The 17,837-nt window shown below is 52.2% G+C and overlaps 1 protein-coding gene and 1 long non-coding RNA gene across 6 annotated transcripts in view; one reads left to right on the plus strand and one right to left on the minus strand.

Annotated features, from left to right (window-relative positions):
* Positions 1-4,462: 4,462 nt before the first annotated feature.
* Positions 4,463-7,512, minus strand: LOC111772449 (uncharacterized). Its single transcript, XR_002806325.2, has 3 exons — positions 7,195-7,512; positions 6,074-6,219; positions 4,463-5,013 (listed from the first exon to the last, which is right to left on the minus strand). It is a non-coding gene; the product is annotated as an uncharacterized lncRNA (long non-coding RNA).
* A 6,750-nt stretch (positions 7,513-14,262) lies between these two features.
* The window catches only part of CASZ1 (castor zinc finger 1), a 150,220-nt gene continuing 146,645 nt past the window's right edge, over positions 14,263-17,837 (plus strand). For 4 of the 5 annotated variants that reach the window (XM_070253616.1, XM_070253615.1, XM_070253619.1 and 1 more), the window contains exon 1: positions 14,267-14,400. The gene's annotated coding sequence lies outside the window, so the exon portion shown is untranslated. Of the gene's footprint in view, positions 14,401-17,837 lie in introns of all 5 variants that reach the window. The other variant, XM_070253638.1, reaches the window with a different exon arrangement.

Here is a 17,837-nt window from a genome sequence, read left to right on the forward strand (position 1 = left end):
GCATTGCTGGGGTCTATAGCATAACCCATCTGTAATGGCGGGCCTATGTGGGGGCATCTCAGCCCCATAGAGTGCCAGTTGACCATTCAAGGGTGCCAGAGAAGGCCCCAGGCTGCACCTGTAAATAAAAGGTATCATCGGGGCCGGCCCCGTGGCCGAGTGGTTAAGTTCGCGTGCTCCGCTTCAGCGGCCCAGGGTTTCTCTGGTTTGGATCCTGGGTGCGGACATGGCACAGCTCATCAGGCAACGTTGAGGTGGCATCCCACATGCCACAAGTAGAAGGACCCACAACTAAAATATACAACTATGTACTGGGGGGATTTGGGGAGAAAAAGCAGGAAAAAAAAAAAAAGATTGGCAACAGTTGTTAGCTCAGGTGCCAATCTTTAAAAAATGAAAATAAAAGGTATCACCAAAGGATGGGGAGTTAGGGGCAGGGTGTAATGCAGAGTAGGGGAGCGGTAGAGGAAGGTGCTAGAAATGGAGTGTGAGGTTCTTAGATTGGCCACATGGCTCTGCCCCGCCACCTGAAGAAACCACACAACCTCTCTGAGTTTTGATTTTCTCATGTGAAAAGACAATAGCAATCCTGCAGGAGACACCATCTCCAGTTGAGTGCTCTGTAATGCTAACATGTCATAAAACTTCAGGATTGTGTTATTCACGAACCAAAATTGGCTAATGGTCCTACAGAAACTTTTATCCACGACTGAGAGCTTTACAGGACAGACTCAAATTCAACTGCACCTCCTGTGGTCCTAACACTGAGTTCTGCCCGTAATAAAAATCTGTGCCATTTATGTAGGGCCTGCTGTGTGATAGGCACTGTGCTAAATGCTGGGCATTCCTTATGCCTCATCAACTCCTCAAAACAGACCTGCAAGCTGGGCACTCCTACCCCCTCTTGCAGATGAGAAATCCCGGGATCAGCTTGGTTAAGCCGTGTGCCTAAGTTCTCCCAGGTAGTACATGTTAGAGCCAAGATTCAAACCCAGGTCAGCTGCACTCAACACTCAGTAGGTATTTGTTGAGTGAATAAATGAATAAATGAACACATGGTTGCAGGAAAATCATTGGTTGGGGAGAATGAATAAGATCTTTCTCTTTTTTTGGAGGAAGACTGGTTCTGAGCTAACATCCATGCCCATCTTCCTCTACTTTATATGTGGGATGCCTACCACAGCATGGCTTGACAAGCAGTGCATAAGTCCATCCTCAGGATCCGAACCTGGTGAACCCTGGGCCGCAGCAGCAGAGTGTGCGAACTTAACCACCATGCCACTGGGCCCGCCCCAGGTCTTCCTTTTTAATGAAGCTATAAAGGTAGGGGCAGTGAGGAAAGCGTCCCTCATGGCTTTTGTCAGTCTTGAACTATTACCTATTTTTGCACAGAGTTCCAGAAGTTTCAAAGAGATAAAAAAAGACAATCCCAGCCCAGAAGGAAGAGCGCAGCTCCACAGACAATTCAGGTATTCACTGGTATCTGTGGAGCGGGTGCCATGTGCCAGGCACTCAGACAGGAGCCGGGGAGACAATGCTGGACGGGCCAGACATCACCCTGTTCTCATGGTGCTTGCGGCAACTGGCAGTGGAGCTGGGCTTGAAGCATGAGGGCCACGTGGAAGGCAACACATCTGGGGCAGCTGGTCAGGGGCTTAGGGCCAACTAGATCTTGCCGCCTTTCTATGCCTGTTCTGCTCTGTGAAAGGAAGAGCTGGAGGACTAGGGTGATGTCTGATCACATCAGCTTGCTTACATATTCAGACTCAGATCCTGAAAGAAATTAGATGGAGACAAAATGAAAGGCAGGAGAGTGGAAGAATGAAAGTCGTAATAAAGGCTACAATCTGCTCCTTGACCAAAATGGTAGCTCACATCCACTGAGCACCCACGACAGGCCAGGCGCTGTGCGAGGACCCTCCCATGCTTTAGCTCACTCGGCCTCCTCCGCAGCAACTCCACGTGACAGTTGAAAAACTGAGGCTTAGAGAGGTTACCTTGCCCAAGGTCAAACTGCTATTAAGTGTCAGAGCTGGGATTCAGACCCCAGGGTATCAGACTGCAGACAGCAAATGGTCAGTGTGGTCTCTGCTGTCCTGGAGAGTCTATTCCTTGGGTTGAAAAAGCTCCCTACAGCGTGATTTCACAGGGTGGTAGCATGGGACAAGAGTGGGGAGGGCAGGGGAAAGCTCCCAGGCTGGTAGCTGGTTTCTATCTGCAAGGCTGCCTTAGCACGTGTGGCCACAGCCTCAAGGCAACCTGAAGGAAGGAAAGTGGCTGAAACTAAGAAAAGCTTGTGAAACTCACGGGGCTCTGAGTTAACGAGCAGCTTGGAAAACCTCTCTGAAGGTTCCTGGCAATGTCCCTGTGGGAGCCAGCTCATGTATTTAAAGACAAAAAAATCATTAAAGAAGTTAGGACTATGGAGAGGCCGTAAATGTAAAATATTGGTGGTTCGACAGTGTGTCCCTAGCAGCCGCAAGCAGAGTTCATCTTGACAAGCCAGAACCCTGTCCAAGAAATAAATCATTTTGTTTTCCCCATATGGTGCCCCCTGAATCTTCCCAGGACGTCTGTTCCAAAGTTTTAGGTTGTCCACCTAGCTCAGGACCAAGACTGTGGCCGCACCTAACTAGGAAAGGACAAAGTGTTGGCAGAATTATGGAGGGAGCTGGGCCCCAGTTGGTAGCCACAGCCACTTCTGGAACGGGTGCCCAAGAGATTCAATTTTCCAAACCACCCCCAAGTCTTCCCTTGGGTTGTTAGCAACCGTAACCATACGCCAAAGGCGCTTTGCCTACTGGACATTCTGGAGGAGGGACGTCTGTTACTTGGCACCTTTGGGGCACTCAATGGGTGTTTGTTGGTAGCGGGAAAAAATAAACGGTTTGGGCTATAGACATGGCACCTGCTTGTCCCTTTGTCTGATGGGTGTCTTATTCTCTTTCCTTTGTCCTGGCTCCCCACAGCAAAGGAGATGCCACTACCTAGCCAATCTTCCATTCTGCTCCCTGCTTCCTTTGGTGAGCCATAGAGGGAATCAGGAGTGAGGGCATTTAAAGGTGTTGGGGACCCCCAGCCCCTCCGCCAGCTCAGATCAGATGAAAGTCGGTTGCAGCCCAGGCCTGGACCCAGCCCAGACAGAGGGTTTGAGTCTGGAGGGAGGATTCCCAAGGTCCCACCCCAGCCTCCAGCCCCCACATCCAGGGTGACTTCCAACAAAGCACCTGACCCCTCCCTACCCTCCTTCCCAGCTGGGAGACAGGGAGGGTGACATTGAGCGTCGGCTCTGGGGCGTCCTAAGGGTTAACTAATTAATGGTCGGAAAGTGCTTTGAAAAAATAAAGTGCTGGATAATGGGAAGGGCAATTATGTTGGGAGAAACTCCTAATTTGGCTGGAATTGATGTTAATGATAAAGTATCTGAAACATGTAGCAAGCAAGCGTGATTGTATTTTATATGACAGAGAGAGACACTCACACGCAGGGGACATGGAGAGCAGTTAATTTGGTTAAATAAAGTGAAAGATAAAAGGAACGCGGACACCACGGAACTCACTGTTTATCTGGACTTGGTGTAACACTTTGGAATTGGATCAGGCCCTCGGACTCTTATCTGTTTGTGATCGGAACCGGGGGAAGCGCCAGGTTTGTGGCTCAAAAAGAGGCCACGGGAAGCAGGCTCTGACTCGGAGGCCTCCCGAGCAGGTACAGGCTGTCTTCCCGGGAAGCAGACAAGGTCTCAGAGAAAGTCAGGATGCGTGAGGATGTCCCCACTGCCGCTCATCCTGGAGGCAGAAGCCTCGCCCACCGGAGCTGGGGGGAACTTAGAGGGCAGCATTCTCACTTTCCAGAGGGAGAAACTGAGACCGGAAGAGGGAAAGGGAAATTAATTGAGATAGAAGCCAACATTCATTGAGCACTTCTGTTTGCCAGGCCCTGTGATAAGATGTTATGACCCCATTTAATCCTCAAAGCAATCCTACGAGGTGGGTACCATTTTCACCCCCAGCAACCAGAGTAAGAAACGGAAGCTCAGAAAGGTGAAGCCACATGCCCAAGTTACACAGCCAAGAAGTGGTGGAGCAGGGAGTGGGGGTTCAGGTGCTGGACTCTGGGGATAAAACTCTATGATCACAACTTTTGGACTAATCAAGAGCTCTGCATATCCACGGCTCTGCTCTCCTTGACTATTTCTGCCAAAGCGAGGAACCAGGACAAAGAAGTGGGAGACTTCAATCTCTGTCCAGTGAGGACTGAGTCATGGAGTCTCCTGGCCTGGGACCCTCCGGGGAGGGTTTGAGCTATATTTTGGGGCCCCAGAGGACAGCATGAGGCTGCCCCAGGGAAGAGCAGGAGCCTTGGTTTCGGGAAGGTCTGTGAGGTCCCGGAGGTCTAGATTAGTATTCAGTATTTATAATATTTCCATAATGGTAAAACAAAAGAAAACAAGCAGAGAGAATGCATTTTTAATCACCAATCATTTCTCTTTGTTTGTTGTGAATGAACAGCGAGGTGAAATAGTATTTCATAATCGCCCCATTCGAATTTTCCTCCCCACAAAGCACCGAGAAATCTCTAAATAAAATAAATAAACAAGCCAAGACCTTAAAATAAATTCCAGAGGGCAGAGTGCTACGTGTGGGTTATCACAGCTGCGGGGAGGCAGGGGCTGGGAAGTGGGGAATGGAGGACAAAGGGACAGGGGCTTTGTCTGTTACCTGGAATCAGAGATCCCAGGTCTAGGAGACCCACAGGCAGGTAAGGAAAAGTAGAGCAATGGTTTGAGGATCCAGAGTGCAGGGTGGAGCTGGAGCAGATTCCCCACCCTTCCTTTCCTCTTCCTTATTCTTCCAGAATCTTCTGGTCCTCATCCTTTTGCTGTAAACCAAGGGAACTCCTGTGCCCTGCCCCCTTGGAGCTTCACAACCTCCTGCTCAAAGGACTACTCATCCAAGAGATCTTCTCTGTACAGGATCCACCTGCCCTCCGAGCTAGTCCAACACTCTTAGTCTATGGAAGAGAAGCCATGGCAAAGACAGAATGGAAGGGGCCTATCCAAGATCCCTCAGCAAGCAAACGACAGAGCTGGGCCTGGAATTCTGGGGGCTTGATTCCTGTCAGGTCACCCTTCATCTACCTGTGTTTATCTCTGGTGTTTTTGAGAAGCCTCCTGTGCCGCTGAATTTTCTTCACTAGTTGCTCCAGATATTCTGTTTTGTGCGTCTGATCATCTCCAGACTCTCAGGTTCTAGCAAGGTGCCTGGCACACAGGTGCACCCACCAAATGTTTGTTGGATAAATAGATGGGTGAGTGGATGGATGGATGGATGGGTGAATGGATGGAAGCTTATACGGGTGGATGAATGATTGAATGAATAGATGGATGGATGATTGGATAGATGGATGGATGGTTGGATGGATGGATGGATGGATGGATGGATGGAAGGTGGGATGGGTGGATGAATGATTGAATGGATAGGTGGCTGGCTGGCTGGCTGGATGGATGGATAGAAGTTTGGGTGGATGAACAGAAGTTTGTGTGCATGGATGGGTGGATGGATGGATGGATGAACACACAAGAGGCTCAAGCTGATTTGGTCCCCTCACGGGCCATTAGTTGTTAATAGATAGATAATGCCAATCAAAGTGTAGTCTAGTTAACATCTTGGGTCCTGGTGCCTTAAAATGATGTCTCCAACAATCCCATGAAGGATCCCTCAAAAAAGTCACCTTCTATCAAATCAGGCCCCTTCCAGGTAGAAATTTGAGGCAAAGCTCTAGGGTCAGACCCCTATTTTCAAGTGAGTCACATGATGGTAAAGAACACAGGCTTCGGGTAGGACAACCTGGACTCTGCTCTCACTGTGCCACTAACTCGCTGCTTGGTCACGGGTGAGTAAGTGGCTTCCTCTCTCTGGGCCTCAATTTCCCACTCTGAAATGGTCTCTGTTAAATTTTCTAGGCTCTGGTTTGGCCCATTCTATGTAGACAACCCAGCCAGGGCTTAGAAGAACTATGTCCGGAGCTCCTGTTTTGGAGTCTGGGCAGCCCCTCTCCCTCCGTCCCTTACCTCTTCCGTGTTTGGAGTACTGCTCAGTCCTCTTCAGCCTTTCCCTGGCCGGGCAGTTGGAATGAGGGTAGCTCAAAGCATCAGGATATTCACAAAGCCAGGCTGGATGTTCTGGCCACGGCCTAGGCCCGCGCTTCCTCTGAATTCTATTGAAAAAATAATAAAAAGGTAATTACTTTGTCATTACTGAACACTGGTTTGTCTTTTTTTTTTTTTTTTTTAAGCCCTGACCATAAATAACCAGCCCATTACCCTTTGGAGTGGACACATACATCTATGCAGGACCTGCCTCCTCATATATGCTGGTTCTCCCACCATGCCACCAGGCCTTGGTATAGGCCACACAGCCACACGCACGTGCACATCAAACACAGAGATGCCGCTCATTCGCCTGACATTTTCTAAGCATTTTGCTAGACACTGGGAATAATAGTAACAACAGTTATTATGTGTGAACCCAGGCTAAGTGCCCTGCATGAATTTTCTCAATTAATTCTTCTGATAATGCTGTGAGGCAGATATTGATTTTGTTGCCATTTTACAGATAGGGGCGCTGAGGCCGAAGGAGGTCAGGAACTTGCCCAAGGTCAAACTGCTAGTAAGTAGCAGAGCTGGGATTTGAACGCATGTGACCTAATTCAGAAATCCATGCTCCAATACACGGATTATTTAAATGTAGATTTAAAAATCACACACACACACAGTCTACTGGGAGAAGACAATTATAACACAGTGTGATAAGTGCTGTGACATAAGAAACAAGGGGGCTATGGGAGCCCAAATTGAGGCAGCTAGCCCACTTTTGGGCAAGGGACATCAGGGAAGTCTCCCTGGAAGAGGTGATACCTATTTTGGTCTTAATGGAATGAGAGGAGGACAAGTTAAGAAAGAGTAGAAAGGTCTTCAGGGCAGAAGGAACAGCCTGGACAGAGGCCTGGAGGGGAGACACAGAAGGGCACGTTTGGAACTCTAAGAGCTCTGTCTCGCTGGAGCAGAGGGTATGCAAATGCATGACAGAGAGAGCGTTGAGAGGTGAGGCTGGAGAGGCGGGCAGGGCCATCGCTCACATCCGGGCCAGGTTGGCACAGCGAGGCAGCCCTCCCCCACCCACATTCAGCTACCTGGCACTCCTGTCCGTGTGACACGACGGCACCTCATCAGCACAACAGCTCTTTCCTGCCTCCTCGGCCAGCCCCGCCCTCTGTGAGACACTGTGCCATGGGTGGCGGCCAGCCCCTGCACAGGTGCCAGTCGGGAGGAAGCATGGCCACTTCCGGAGTCTCCCAGTGGGTTCCTTTTGCCCGTGGCAGGATCGTATCCTCAGGCAGGATCGTATCCTCAGCTACGTAACCTCAGACAGGAGCAGCACAGCCATGACTAGTCCATTTTGCTTGTGCCCTCAGAGGTCTGTGTTGATTTCAGATCTGGGAGAGGTGGGGAGGAAGGAAGAAGGGGCAGGGACTGAGCTATGGGTCCACGTGGTATGTGGTAGGAACCACAAAGGCCACAGGAGGGTGGCTTTCACTCTGAGGTCAGGTGGTCCCTTCGACTTCTCCATCTCTCAGTTTCCCTTATTCAACAGGGCCCTGGTGCCCGGCCTGCCCCACCCTGGCTGGCGTGGGAGGGGTTAGGTGTCGCCCATAGATCTTTGGGTAAGAGGTGATGTCAGCTGTCAGCCCTGCCCTTCACCTGGCTGTACTTCTCTGTATTCAGGTGTCTGCTGACAGCGTGAGCACAGTCTTCCAGCGTGTAAACAGAGCATGGCCATACCTCCATGGACCCAAACCCTCCTTTAAAGGGACACGTAGTCCCACACAGGCATGTGCACATGCGCACACACACACTCTCCCATACAGATAAAATCAGACACATGCCTCACTACTTGGCATGAAGGACTCTCCTATCCACACACATCTTCAAATCATCCAGGCAGGCTGCTGGGGTGGGCTCAAAAAGAGGTACCTGGTGGGTTTCATTTAAATTCATTTTGATTTTTTAAGTCCAACTCACATCCAAATGCATAGCTCCTGGATTGAGAGTACTTTTTAATTTTCTGCGTCATATTTATATTTGTATTTCTCTGTGTTTCCTGAGCCGGTAGCATTGAATGTGAATTACCCCTTTTTTTCAGAAATGTAAAGCTGTTTTTTAAAAAAGATAGATGGTTCAGAGGATATTAAAGCTGGAAGGGGCCATGGAGATCAGAGGCCTTGGGTCTAGGGAACATTTCCTAAAAGGAAAAAATTAGTCACCTGCAATTCTTCTCGTTACCAGGCAGGGGTAAACATAAATATCAAAAAAGTAAATTAATTAGAACAAGCTAGAAAAGGAGAAGTTTGAACCAGAGAACAAAATAGCCTGCCCCTTGACTGGAACTGAGTGAGAGCTCAGGCAGGGAAAATGAAAGCAGGGACAAAGTGTAGATCCTGAGCTCAGAAAACAGGTAGTATTTATGGCATAGAAATCCCTAAGGCTCCTCTGTCGAAAGAGGTTTCTGGAAGGTGTGGGTGGAGAGGTAGGAGGAAGCAGGAGCTCATCTCTGTTGAGGCTGAAAGACTGAGATAGACCCCACCCCTCCGCCCCCAAGAGTTGAGCAGATGCCTGAGAAGCCTGGGCTCAGGTAGACGTTCTGGAAGCTCCCGAGAACCCGTAAAAGGGCTAAGCTTTCAGCTCCAGCTCCTGGTTCCTAGGAGTCTGCCCTTCTCCTCATCTCTTCCCTGAGGTTGTGGGTCTGAACAAGGCCGCTCAAACCTTGAAACAGCCCCTGCTTGTGGCCAGCACGGTTCTAATAAGGATTCATTACTAGAATCACAGACTCTTTCACCCATTAAATTAACAGGGGTTAAAAAAGAGAGGGAGAGAGAAAACTGAAGGCTGGAGAGCGTCTAGAGCGATGGGCTTCCTCATACACTGTGCTGCTGGTGGGAGGGCAGATCCACCCAGCCTTGTGGGGAGGGGGCAATCTGGCAAGGAGAGACTCCAAAGCTTTGAAATGTACGCACACACTTTGACTCAACAATTCCACTTTAAGGAATGTGCACGATTACTTACGGACAAAGATATTCATTAGAGTTATTTATAATAATGAAAAGAATTGGAAACGAGTTCGATGTGCAAAGTGTCCAATAGTGAGGGACTGGTTAAGTAAATTATGATCAAACTACAATACAGCCATTAAAAATCATGCTGTAGAAGAATATTTAATGACGTGAGAAAGTGTTCATGCTACGTATACCTGGCAGGCTGAAAACAAAAACAAAAACCGGTATGTTCAGTGTGATTCTGATTTTATAAAAGAAAACAAAGCGAAAAACAAAAAACAAACAAAGAGAAAACCTAGACAGGCAGGAAATACACCAAAACATCCACAGTGATTATTCATGGGTGGTGGGATTACAGATGATTTAAATTTTCCTCTTCCTGTTTATCTGCAGTTTCTGAATTTTCTACAGTAAACATGTATGCGGTATATAGTCAGAAACAAATAGTCACGTCCTTTGCAAAAGGAATGAGAGAATTTAAGGGTGGAGGGACTTGTCAAGTTCATCGGCTTGGATGGGATTCAGGGACCCAACTTAGTGTTTGGGAAAAAGCCCCCTCTCCCGTTCTCCCTTCCCAGGACTCTCGAGGGAGACATTCGTAAATAAAAGAAATGCACTCAGCTTTTTTTTATTTTTAATTACAACTTGCCCAGTAATCACCATAATCACTTATCTCGGGCATTTGTTTAATTATTCAGTCACTAAGCATCTATTGAGCACCTCCTGTGATGCAAGCGCCAGACAAGGCCCAGGGAACCTGAAAAACACACACCTCGCCCAAGGAGGACCTCAAAATCAGAAGCAGCTTAGGAAAACGGGAAACAAGCACAGAGTCTAATTTTTTAAACTTAAAAATAGTGACTCTTCGTCAACATTTATTGAGTGCTTACTGTGTACACAATCTGGTGCTTGGCCCTGTGATTTCTTCAGTTCCTTTTGTCTTTTGCTAAAGGACTGAAATGAGACTTGCAGTTAAAGGACAGATTTGTTCCACTTGCTCCCTCCTTCTCACCCAATGCACTCACATTCAAGTTTCTTCTCTTTATGAACTCAGAGAAAATGTGTAAACACTTGTTGCACCGGGGTAAGTCAGGGAGTGAGGCTTTTGTTACCTGCCCACCCAAGCAGCTCTTCCCCGGGGGTGAAAAGCATTGGCCCTGGACTCAGACAGCCCAGTTCAGCCTTGGCAAAGTTATTCTCTGCCTTGGTTTCCTCATCTGTATCATGGGTATATTCATAGTAATAACCACCTGGTACAGTTGTTGTCGGGGTCTAATGGACAATACAGGCGTTTAGCATAGTGCGTGGCACAAAATAGCCACTCAAGAAATAAGAGCTACTCAAGTACGATTAGGTGTTGCTTTCTGTCACTGCAGAGGACCAGAAACCAGAAAATTGTGACCAGGAAGTGGAGCTGCAATGACTTTCAAGGCTTTCCCAGTGACACAAACTGAGACAGACTCAGATTTATCTGTTCACCCATCCATCACGGAGAGCTCCTGAGTCCAGGCATTGTGTTTGGCTCCTTGGCTTCTGCAACAGGCGTGCAGATCCTGCCCTCAGGAAGCTCACAGGCTGGCAGGGAGCACGCCGGGGTCTTCCCTGGAGGCCTAGAAATGGGAGCGGCTCTGGATCCCAGGCAGCCAACTTGCAGGCAGGGGCCTCTACAGATGACTCCGATAGGGTCCTTAGCTGACGCCACCTCCCCTCCCACCTGTGCAGCCTTCTCTGTGGGGGCACAGTTCACCAGAGCCATCTACTTCCCCACTGTTGACCCCTGGCAAAATGCCAGGGAGTGGAAAACAGGGCAAAGCCTCCGTGTCAACCTGGCAACTCCGGGCAATGCCTGGGGTGTACCAGCTCCTCCTCCCTCCCCAAACTTTGTTCTAGGAGCTTTCTCATCATCCTCCTACAGCATAGGCCCCTCAGGGGCAGGAATCTCATAGGCTTATCTTGATTTAGCGCCTGATTCACAGAGAGTGAGGACCTACTATGTGCCAGGCACTGCTGGAGGTGCTGAGGACATGAGGGGACACAGAACAAAGCCCCTGCCTCCAAGGACCTCCCATTCTAGCAGGGGCACAGGAAATATGGAAATAAATGAATAAGCAAAATCATTGTGGTCACTCAAACAGGGTAAAGAGAGAGAAAGGCTGGGGAGCTCCTGGAGGGAGAAAGCGTCCTCGGGGAGGTGACATGTGAGCAGAGAATGATGCCGAGGAAGCAGCATCCTGGGCAGAGAGAGCAAGTGCAGAGGCCCTGAGGTAGGGACAAGCTTGGTGTTTTCCCGGACAGCAAGAAGCTCGTGTGTCAGGGCAGTGTGACCGAGGGCAGGGTGGGGGGTGAGGTCCACGGGCAGGCAGTGGCCAGATCTTGCTGACCATGGCAAAGAGTTTGTATTTTATTTCAGGGAAAGCTCAGGAAATGCTAAAATGAAGCAAATGAGGAAAAGAGCATCTGATTTCACTCCCTGCAGGGGAAGTGGAGGTGGCGGACAGGCACTGAGAGCCTTGAGAGACCAGAGGCTGCTTTTTGGGGGTGGTGCTCTCTCCCGGCCCCCAGCTTTAATTTTTTTTTGAGTTGGGGTTGGTGGTTGGGAAAGGAAGAGGAGCCTTCCTTTTTCACCTCACCCCAGTGCCCTCCTCCCAGCCTCCCCGTTTCCAGCCTCCCCCACCCCAGATGAGGTTCCTTCAGAGGAGGTAGGATGACTCTGGGGGATGGAGAATTGCGAACTAGCTGAGAAAAAGCAGAGGGAAGAATAAATGTTTTAATAAAAGTTTGGTGGGTGAGATGTGGCTGTTGGGTGTAGGGAGGAGCCTTCTAGTGGGAAAAGGAGGAGGAGAGAGACTAGCAAAGTCCCCGGCCAGCGCCTGTCTGGTTCAGTTTTGTCTTCCCAGCCTTGGGAAGGCCCTGCCCTTCACTGAGGCTCAGCAAGTGCCTGTTGAGTGAACGAATGAGTGCAGGACTGTTGCTGGAGGAAAAAAAGGACAGAGGAGAAGAAGGAAGGGAGAGAAGACAGGAAGAAATGAGAAGTAGAGGGAGCACTGGATGTCCCAAGGAGCAATGACAATTACTGGCATTTATCGATCACTATCTTGGCCCAGGCACTTTTCCTGCATTAACTCATTTTAGCCTTTCAACAAGCTCAGGCAGTGGGCACTATTATTATCCCCATTTTACTGTTGAGCAACTGAGGCAAAGAGGGGTCAAACGCCTCACACAAGGTCACCCAGCTGATGAGCGGCTGGGGTCTGACCCCAAAGCCCAAGCCCTTAACCACTTCTCTATTCTGACCCAGGAGTGGAACCAGCTCCACATCAAAAGTTAGAAGACTTATCTCACCACTTCTCAGGTCACTACCCTTCACTGTGCCTCAGTTTCTCCTTCTGCACAATGGCAGGATTGGGGTTGAGATCTTTGGGGCTGTGCGTTCTGCTGAGTCACTGTGCACAAGGGTCTTATAAGCGGTAGGCCAGCAGCTAAGTCCTGGGAAGTGAGGAGGCCTTTGATGATTGGGGGTGGCAATGGAGAGTAATGGGTCAGTGGTCCATGGGGACTGTTAATTATTGATGTGTTGCTACTTCCTGTTAATTATGGGGAGAAGGAGGGGAGAAAACTAAATGAACCCGAGAGGTGTGTCTCATGCCTAGATCTGGGCTTCCTGTGTGGACGAATCCTAAACCCATTCCCAGACCCATCCCAGGGGGTAAGGGGACAAGCTCTACCTTGAGTCAGTTTCTTCCCAGCCAGTCTAAAGCAAGCAGAGATCACTCAGCATCTAAGGGGTGTGAGATGGTTGAGCCTCCTTCCCCAAGTCTGGAGGTTTTATTAGGGGACAGGGTAAATCCTGGCCACCTCAGGGCCAGAGGGCCATAGAGTCCCCAGTTTCTATCCATTTACCAATTAACTTCCATCTTAAGGCAGGGCATGGAATGCGTCCCAGCAGATGTCTGTCTTAGGCAATTACCATACAGGGCTTCTAGTCACTTCCAGTCCTGAGCGGCTTTGCTGAAACCTTGCAGATTAGGCCCCAAAGTCTACCAGCCCGCAACAGTGTTTACCAGCCTGTAGCATTTCCTCCTAGCTTAATGCATTCTGTTGAACCCTTCTCAAAGCTGTGGGTCCTATTTTGCATTTTTATTAATTTATTGGAGGAATCATTTAGCTATTTAGTTTACTATTGTGGTCAATTTCTTATTTCTCTCACCATCTGAGTGTTTCCCCCGTTCTTTCAGGTATATTTCCATTCTGTCCTTGTTCAGAAGGGAAAAGAGGTACAGTGACTAGTTCAGTCCTGGCATGGGGGTGGCCTGGCGGAGAAAGGCAGGACCAGAGCTACTGGGAGGCCGACTGCTGCTGATCTCCAGGCTGGGCCTGGTGTGGGCACCTCAAACCACCGGGAGGTGCGCAGGGTGGGCGAAGGGAGAAAGGGGGGTTTCTCCAACAGAGTATGAAGGTCCCCCTCAAAGAGGCCCTCCTCTGTCACCTGGGGAGGGGGGAAATTAGCTCTCCCAAGACACTCTTTATCCTATTTCCTTGTATTTTCTCCACGGATACTTTCATTCTCTGAAATAATATTATTCATTTGTTTTAATGTTCATTACCTGCACTCCCCCCAGGTTCATTCTTCACGGCCTATGGCCTACTTTGCTCACTGAAGGATTTATTTCTTGCACAATGGACTGAATGAAAAACTCCTTTGCAAAGAATATGTGCAAAGTGGCTATCAAACAGTGAGAACATCACGTTCCTCTGGGTTCGACAATTCTAAATTCTAACTTGCAGAAAAGAGCTAGTTCGGTCAGTGGAAACGGGGGAAGCAGACGGGCTCTCGGGGTTCAGAACAGGTGAGAAGTAACGCACTCTCGTCCCTTCTCTCTTGTCTCCCGGCCTCAGCTCCACTCATTTGAGGAAAGTGGAAAGCTTTTCCAGCCGCAAAAGGGAGCCGCGCGCTCAGATGCTCCTCCGCAGGCCGCGTCTAGCCGCGCGCGCCAGCCGAGCCGAGCCCGGGCTGTGGGTGGGAAGAAACCGGGAGGGGAGGTCTGGGGTGTGAGGGTGGAGCGGAGCCCGGCCCCGCGATCCGGCCCTGGTTTTGCATGCCACCCACTCGCCCGCTCGGCCGCGGAGAATTCCATAATCACAGCGGGCGAGAGCGGAGACTGGGAGCGAAAAATCCGGGATCCGGCAACTTTGGGCAGCGCATGCGCACCCGCGGCGCTCCATCCCAAACACACACACATTTTTCCCCCGGACTTGGAAAGTCACCCAAAGCCGCCCCAAGTGCAGGTAAGAGACTCGGCGCTCCCTCCGCCGCGCCCCCCTCAAGCCCCTCAGCTCCGCAGGCCTCCCGGGGTGCTTCCCCTCCTCGCCCCCTGTCCCGTTGCAGCCCCCCACCCCCGGGGCTGTCGCTTGCAGCAGGGAGCGGGCGAGCGAGCGAGCGAGAGAGCCAGCCAGCCAGCCAGCCTGCGCGCGGCGGCTGCCACCCAACTCCGGCCGTGCGGGAGGCAGGGGGCACGGAGGGCTGGCACCCGGGCGCGGGGCGGCGCGTCGCCCGCCGTGGCCAGGGGAATGCCCAGCGCGCGGATCCAAGGGAGGGGAGGGCTGCTGCTCCTGGGGGTCACTTACTCCAACTGAGGGGGCGGCGGGGTAGGGGAGAAGAGGGGGAGGTGCTAGGCGCGAGTGCAGGACTTTGCAAATAGGGTGGGGGCGCCCCCCGCGCTGCAGACTCCGTGGGGGGGGGGGCAGGTGCTCTCCAATACCGGGTAATCACTCCTTCCCCCTACGTCCCCCCCCCCCACCCCTCTGCTGCATGGGTTCGTGCGCTCTCCAGGGCAGAGAAGGAGGCAGGGGTGAGGGGCGCCTGGGGTGACTTTGCAAGACTTTGCCCAGAGGAAGGGGTGGGTGGGGAACCCCTTCGGCCGACTCTTGTGCCCTCATACCAGGGTGTAGGTGTTACCGGCAGAGGTAGGCAGTGTTCACTTAGGCGCGGGGTGCCAAGGGGTGCCTCCGGGTGGGAAAAGGAAGGCAAGAGGTTGCTTGGCTGGGGGGAGCGGCGACCCCTTTTTCATTTGTGCTTGAGAAGTTTGTCTCAAGTGCGCTGCTCCGGGCGCGGCAAGTGGCGCTCCTCACTACCCCCACCCCCACCCCAGCCTCTCCCAGTGCAGGGCTGGCAGTGTTGGGCACACGGAGCCCAGGCACCGGCTCAGGGCCGTGCGGCTGTCGCCCGGAGCCCGCCTGGGTCCGGGGAAAAGTTCGGGGGAGTTGCCGCGGTTGTTCTGTGCGCCAGGAGAGAAGTTGCGCCCGGGGACGTGGGACGCTGGGCTGGCGGGCCGGCGGGCGGGTGGAGCTGTGCGCTCCCAGGGGGCTCGGCCACGGTGGGAGAGAATCTGGCGGGGTCTGTGCCCCCAGGGTGGGCTGAGGGCGACCTCGGGGCTTAGCAGTTGGGGAAGGCGAGCCCTGAATCCAGGGGCGCATGGCTGAAATAGGCACCAAGCGGAGGACAGAGAGAAGAGTAGCTTGTGGGGGCGCAGGGGGGCACCAAACGGGAGAGGGCCTGGCCACCCGGTCACTTGGGGTCGAGCTTCAGGGCAAAGGAGCGCGTGGTGGCTGGTAGGAGTGCCGGGGATCGGGGCTCCAGCGGGCGCGCGGGAATAGGGGATCTGGCTGGACCCACAGTCAGGGAGCTCTCGGGGCAGGGGGCCGTGTCGTGCGCCCGGGGTGAGCCGGCCGGGCGGAGCGGCGGCCGGTTTATTTTTACTCGGTGGCATTTGCAGAATGTGCAGCTGATGGCCGTCGGCCGCCAGGAAGTTTTGCTTTCTGTTCTTTCTCTCTTTCCGAAGCCAGCGCGGCCAGGAGCGGGCGGGCCGGGGAGCCGGGCCTGGGAGGGGAGGGGGCGGCCACTGGGGTGGCAAGAGACGGGCAGGGGCGCGCTGGGGCGGCGGGCGGGGACTGGCCCGGCGAGGGCAGCGGGTGGGCGCTGGGCCGCTGCGGAGCATTCGGGCGAATGTCTCTCCCCAGCGTTGGAAGCTCCTTGGCGAGGGGAACAGGTGTATGCGCCGTCAATCACGGCGAGAGGGACACTTTGGGGGCGTAGATTAAGATAATAATAATAGATTTTTCTCTAGGGGGTGGGCGCAGATTCTTCTTCCGAATCATCCCCGACCCGGGTCCGGAGTTGGGGGAGGAGAGGAGTGCCGAGGGAGGCAGGGGGCCGCTTCTCGCTCCGTACAACTTCTTCCTGACCCAGCCTCAGGTTGGGAAGCGGGCCCTGGGTGCGGCGAGGAGCTCCTTCCAGTCACGCTGGGGAGGGTGCGGGTGCGTGTGCGGGTGTGTATGATTTGTCCACCAGGGAAGCAGCGAAAACATCCCTCCAACGAGCCTGGAGCTCCCCCAAACACGGCTGGATGCTGGGGCGACTGGGGGTTATGCGTCGCTGCCCCAGCGAAGTCTGGGGTCACGACCCTCAGAGTGTGTGGTTGTCCCGCCAATACTCCGCACACTCAAAGAGGTGGGGGCGACAAGGGGGAAAAAGCCAGGGTGTCGCCAGGCAAAGTTGTAAATTTAGGACGTCTCTAAACCGGTACAGGCGCGCGATGAGAGCGCGCGAGGGGACTAGAAAACAGATCGCCGGGTAAATTGGTGCGCCCCCCCCCCCCGCGCCCACCCCACGGCGCGCGAGCGCATACACACACACAGACACACACACACTCACACACACACACCACAAACACACACACACACACACACACACACACACGTCGCCGTCCTAAAGGGAGCTGTCCGGGCTGAGCAGGAGCAGCTGCGCCGGGCGTGGTGAGGGGGGTAGTAGGTCCCCGGGGGCTGCGCCTGGGCTGCGCTCCACGTGCCCAGAGGGGGCGCTGGGCCGTTAGGCGCCCGAGCGCAAAGCTCGGGGTTTGCGCCCTGGTGGCGGCGAGGCGGTGCGTCCCGGGCGGGCGTCGCGTCCCGCGCCATCTCCGGCGGCTCGCGCTACTTCCCCCGACGCTCAGCCGCTTTCCCACTTCCCAAACTTCGGCTTTATGGTTTGCCCCTCGCTCGCGCTCTCAGACCCTCTCCAGGGCGGAGTGGGGAACTTTTCCCTTCACGGCAGCGGCCCCCATCTCTTTCCCCAGAATCCGGTGGAGTGGAGAGATTGACCCCCCCCATCTTGTTAGCCACCTTATAGGCGGTTAACGAGAGTTTATGGGGAATATTGTTGAACTTCAGTAATCAGGTTTCCAGCGATCTTATGCCTCCTGTTTAATTTATTAGACTAGTTATTTATTCTGTTGATGATAATCTGTTGCTGGTTTCTATGGAGATGTTAAACTGATCTCTTTCAGAAATCAAACTCCATATGCACTAAAACGTTTAAAGGGGCAGTGTCTCCTCCTCCTTCTTTTTTTCTTTTTTTGTTGTTTTTTAGACTTTGCACCTTGCAGAGACTTCATGTCTTTCTCTGTGCATTTTATTCCCTTCTTACGAAGGAGAGGAGCCCGGAGAGTCTCACGCCTTGTGGCAAGTACAGCTTATTATGGCTAGAAGAAAGCGAAGGCTTTGATCCCTAAGTTGCATCATCATTTAAAACAGATCATTTCACCACCACCCCCTTCTTCCCCATCATATAAGAGCAAAATTCTTTCAAGATCAAAGAGCCCAATCTTAAAAAAAAAAAAACAAACTATTGTTAAAAAAATAGGAAGTCAGTCAAATGTGAACCTCTCCTT

The sequence above is a fragment of the Equus caballus genome, chromosome 2 (assembly GCF_041296265.1).
Source record: "Equus caballus isolate H_3958 breed thoroughbred chromosome 2, TB-T2T, whole genome shotgun sequence".
Taxonomy (NCBI): Eukaryota; Metazoa; Chordata; class Mammalia; order Perissodactyla; family Equidae; genus Equus; species Equus caballus.